The 5,000-nt window shown below is 40.2% G+C and overlaps 1 long non-coding RNA gene across 1 annotated transcript in view; it reads right to left on the reverse strand.

Moving 5' to 3' along the window:
* LOC114551591 (uncharacterized) overlaps positions 1–4,591 on the reverse strand; it is a 24,947-nt gene extending 20,356 nt beyond the window's left edge. The window contains exons 1-2 of the long non-coding RNA XR_003691938.1: positions 4,379–4,591; positions 3,931–4,000 (exon numbers count right to left, since the gene is read on the reverse strand). This is a non-coding gene — a long non-coding RNA (uncharacterized LOC114551591). The remainder of the gene's footprint in view (positions 1–3,930; positions 4,001–4,378) is intronic.
* Positions 4,592–5,000: the final 409 nt, after the last annotated feature.

The following is a 5,000-nucleotide window of genomic DNA, read 5'->3' on the forward strand; positions in this document are numbered from 1 at the left end:
ACATAAACCACCTTCAAGATGTTTTAAGTTTTCCAATATACTGAAGTCTATGTCTGGGGTGGGCAGCATCCATGGCGGTATAACTGCCCGGTATAACTGCCCAGTACACCTGCGGGGCCACACCTGCCTCTCCCAGTCCCAGTTTCTCCACCTTTTTGCTGATGTTAAATAAAAAACACTCTTTCTTCCTTTTCTCTGCTGCCCATTCCCAAGCATTATTCAGAACTCATTTTGTTGGGTGCTCTTCTTTGTATCCCCACAATTTAACAACATACTGCATTGCCAGTTTCTCTCGGCGAATTGACAATGGCATCTCTCCCATCTCAACCAGTAAAGCTGGAACTGGGGTTGTACGAAGGGCCCCACAACATATCCTCAGAGCCTTGGCCTGTATTACTTTAAGTGTGATGCAGCTGCTGTTCCATAACATATACAACCATAGTCTAGTCTTGACCTTATCATTGCTCTGTAAATCATTAGTAGTGACTCCCTGTCAGCACCCCATGTACTACCTGAGAGGGAACGCATAATATTTATCACTTTCTCACACTTATTAATAACATTATTGATCTGTATTCCCCATGTTAGTCTCTCATCAAAGTGTACACCCAGGAATTTTAAATCTTTAACCCTTTCAATTGCTTGTCCATACATAAACAAACCATTACATTCACTTTTCTTGTTGCCAAATATTACATATTTAGATTTATCCACTGATATTTTAAATCCCCACTTTTCAGAGTTCCCTCTTTCATGAAGGCATTTTGGTGAAATACTTTTTCACCAAACATGCCACACCACCTGTTCACACAAAGGTGCACCAGTTTAAATGTTCCCCAGGGAAACACAAGGCAATGATGCATGCACTTTCTCTCCCCCGGCTGGAGTTTTATCTTGAAAGAAGTTGAAAGGGTGAATGCTTATGTTGTTTACTGTCTTTTGATGCAACAGTACTGAAGGCCCAGGTGTAAAATACACAGCCCTCCACTGCTGTAGATAAACTGCTGGTTGCTATGGAAGCTGCTATCTCTGAACCCACGGATCTAGCATGTTGTTGGTATCATATGTGTTTACAGGGACATGAATATTCCAGTCATGAGGATTATCCTGTTTTTGATCATATTCAGGATATGATGTTTAGGCTACATGGCACACAGAGAAATCAGGTTATTCACATCAGTCAGTCAGGCAATAGGGCATAGTGAACACAGTGGTGCTGTGTGTGTGTGTGTGTGTGTGTGTGTGTGTGTGTGTGTGTGTGTGTGAGAGAGTCTGTCTGTCTGTCTGTCTGTCTGTGTGTGTGTGTGAAAAAATGGGCCTCCCTGTCTGTGTGTGTGTGATGGTGGCGACAAGGACACAGTGAGAATGGGTGGTGATGGGATGAAGACACAGCCAACAGTGTGTGTGTGTTTGTGGGTGTGTGTGTTTATTTACAGTGCTCTAAAATACGTCATCCAGCACTCTGTTAACAACAAAAAACTTCCAAAACAAACCACTGGGTTTGTCTTTAACTAGCACAAGTCTGTCTGTCTCTGTCTCAACAAGTTTCTGTATACAACCTCTCAGTCAAGTTGACACTCTCCCGTCTCTCTGTCTGGCAGAAAAACCTGCGTTTTTAAAGGTGTTCAATTACACTAATTGGTAGAAACCAACATCACAGGGGTTTTGTTATGAATAGTGTTCAGCAGATATTTGATCTAATCACACACATACATTGAAATATACTTCATACACCTCATGTATGAGAATAATACTAATAACATTAATTTCCTGTAATTGAATAAGCATTGCATTGTGTACAGCCCATAATTTATACTGATACAATAGCTTTCCCCGTCAAATAAACCCTTTCCCTGGCCCAAACAGGGAATAAAATAGCCATTGTCATGGAGCTGTGTTCCTGGGGAAACAAATTGTGCGGGACCAGGAAAATGAAAGTCGGTGCTATCAGTGTAATGTTGGTGTTTGTGTGAACAATGTATGGATTAACAGAAAGAAATGTGTTATGGAGCAGAATCGTCTGTACCACGTGTTCGCTATGTGATTTACAGCTGTTTGGTGAGTAACTGAAAGTTGTGTAAATAAAGTGTGTGTCTGAACATCTACATGTGTGTGCCGCACTGTGTGTTACTGTCTGTCTGTGTGTGTGTGTGTGTGTGTGTGTGTGTGTGTGTGTGTGTGTGTGTGTGTGTGTGTGTGTGTGTGTGTGTGTGTGTGTGTGTGTGTGTGGGTCTCTGTGTCTGTCTGTCTGTCTGTCTGTGTGTGTGTGTCTGTCTGTCTGTCTGTCTGTCTGTCTGTCTGTCTGTCTGTCTGTGTGTGTGTGTGTGTGTGTGTGTGTGTGTGTGTGTGTGTTTACATGAATATTTCCAGACAGCCTTATCAGTCATGCTTTCACAACCTCAGCCTGTCAGTCAGGCAATAGGGCTAACCCCAGTGGGGCCTGCATTTAACAGAGGGGAGGACCATTGACATTATATTTGGGACGGACACTAACCATCCAAAGTGGGAAGGATATTAGGAAGTTTTCAGTGACCATTAGCAGTATACTGACAGAAGACAACGGTTTGAGACACAGCATGAGTCTGAAAGGTTATGACCCAATCGTTAGCCTATTTTAATAAAAAAGCGTCTGCTACGGAGCCATAACGTGAGCTACAAGGTAATGGAGCCTTTTATACATTGTCGTGTTTTCTTTAGAAATAAACAACGGACAAAGAGAGTCTTTAAACGCTTCAGATGTAAAGTTATTCTCCGTCAAAGTGACGACAAAATGTATGCTAGTCAGTGGAATGCTAGTAATTAGGTGATCTCTTTGTAGCATAAAATTTAGTAATTAGGAGGTTCAAGTTCTGAAGTGAAGCATTACTCCCCTTACTGAGGACTGACAACCTCAGCCTGTCAGTCAGGCAGTAGGGCATAGTGAACTCAGTGGGGCCATGAGTTTAACATTGGGGGGAAACCTAAACAGCTAAAAGTCCAAAAATGGTTTGAACAGAAATATGTCATAAATTAACTACACTGCAAAACATTCACAAACCACCTACTATTCTACTAAAAAGATTCATTTCTCAAAAGAATAAAGGAAAACACATTTTGAATGGCAGTAATTAACTGATACATATCAAATCAATTTGTTTAATTGCAGGCCTAATCATCCAGTTTTGTAGATTAATAAATAGCATATTGATCCAAACTTTTCTGAATACATTTTCTTTTCTTAGTTGTATTTTTGCCTCAATGAACAGACACAGATACAACCAGTTACCTTGAAGGATCAAAAACAGCATCAAGAATGTTAACATCGGACATGAAAATGGGTCAGGGGTGAAAAAGCTGAGAAGGATATTACCCCTCTAGTCTAACTCTGGGGGCATGAATAAGCTAAATTTTAAATATTCCATATTTTTAAAGCATCAATCTGATGCATTTTGAGATGCATTTTTTGCCAATCAACACTGTAATATTTCAATATGCACTCATTAAAGTTAATTTGACTGGCAAAACAGTTAAAGTCCTTCTGACATTACACAATAATAAAAGTCTAAAAACTAAAAAGTGTTGCATCAATTTTTACTTCTTCCAACCATGTTAAATAAAGATTCAATGTGGATTTACATAATTGCAATAATATCATAATCCTACAATGAATCATTGTGAAAACTAAACTTTACTACTTTGGTCATCATCAAAAAAGAGAATTAGTACATTCATGATTTTGTCCATGTTGATATTAGCTGCTTTATTTACATTTATTAAAAACGTTGCATTGTTTATCTTTTCATATAGCTAGAGGTCTAGACTCTGGGACAAGGCCTTATGTTTAAATACCTGCCATGCTGACTCCAAACAGACAGCTTTGTCAAGGAAGTTTGGGCTTCAGATCAGATGTTCAACAAAGTAAAATCACCTCACCCTTCATATAACACCTACCTGCAGCTCTCCCTGCATCACCCTCTCCAGTGTCACCACTGTTAGTTTCCAGCTGAACTTCATCTGATCTCTAATATGAAAGCAGTGGAGATGAATAAGGTCTAGAAAAATACTGATGGGAATGTCAAGAACAAGTGAAAACCCACACAGACAGACTAACTCCTTTCTAAATGTGGGAGATGTGTAACTTTACTCGTTTTCAAGTTGCATGGGTTAAGTTAATAGAAAACTCATGTTCTTTTACAATCATCTTAAATACTGTTGTTAGTGTCAAATCGCTGCCAACGTTGGCTACGTAACGTTACGTTAATAGTAACAACGTTTACCTAGCAAGAGTGTACTAGTTAGCTAGATGTTGAATCACAACATCAGCTTTACATCAACAAGTCTAACGTTGGTTAGACAGAAAATATAATTATCCTCCTGGACAAAATTATTACCAACTCACATTTCCTTTCTTTCTTTTCTTCCCCATGAGAAAGAAATCAGTTAAAGTGAGCTGCTGCTGTCTTTTCATCTTAACTTCTGACTACCTGTCGCCACTGCCAGCTGCAGACTCCGCTTCCCAAACAGTCTGCCGTTGAGGGGGCGGGCCGGTGGCAAGACGCTGTATTGCGCTTTCAAAATAAAAGCATGCGAGTTAAAGATTTCAAAATAAAATATTTGTCTCCTCCGCGGTATAATTTTTGGGTGGGACAAATGCGACTGTCTCAATATTGGAGGGGACACGTCCCCCGTTCCCCGGTTCCTGTGTGTGTGTGTTTTGTGTGTGTGTGTGTGTGTGTGTGTGTGTGTGTGTGTGTGTGTGTGTGTGTGTGTGTGTGTGTGTGTGTGTGTGTGTGTGTGTGTGTGTGTGTGTGTGTGGACATGAATATTCCCAGTCATGAGGATTATCCTGTTTTTGATCATATTCAGGATATGATGTTTAGGCTACATGGCACACAGAGAAATCAGGTTATTCACATCAGTCAGTCAGGCAATAGGGCATACAAGAAAATTCAGGAAGAAATGTTTACAGTGTGCCTACTACTTGGTGCACATCCGAATAACACTAGCTAAGTAGATAACTT

The sequence above is a fragment of the Perca flavescens genome, unplaced genomic scaffold (genome assembly GCF_004354835.1).
Source record: "Perca flavescens isolate YP-PL-M2 unplaced genomic scaffold, PFLA_1.0 EPR50_1.1_unplaced_scaf_2, whole genome shotgun sequence".
Taxonomy (NCBI): domain Eukaryota; kingdom Metazoa; phylum Chordata; class Actinopteri; order Perciformes; family Percidae; genus Perca; species Perca flavescens.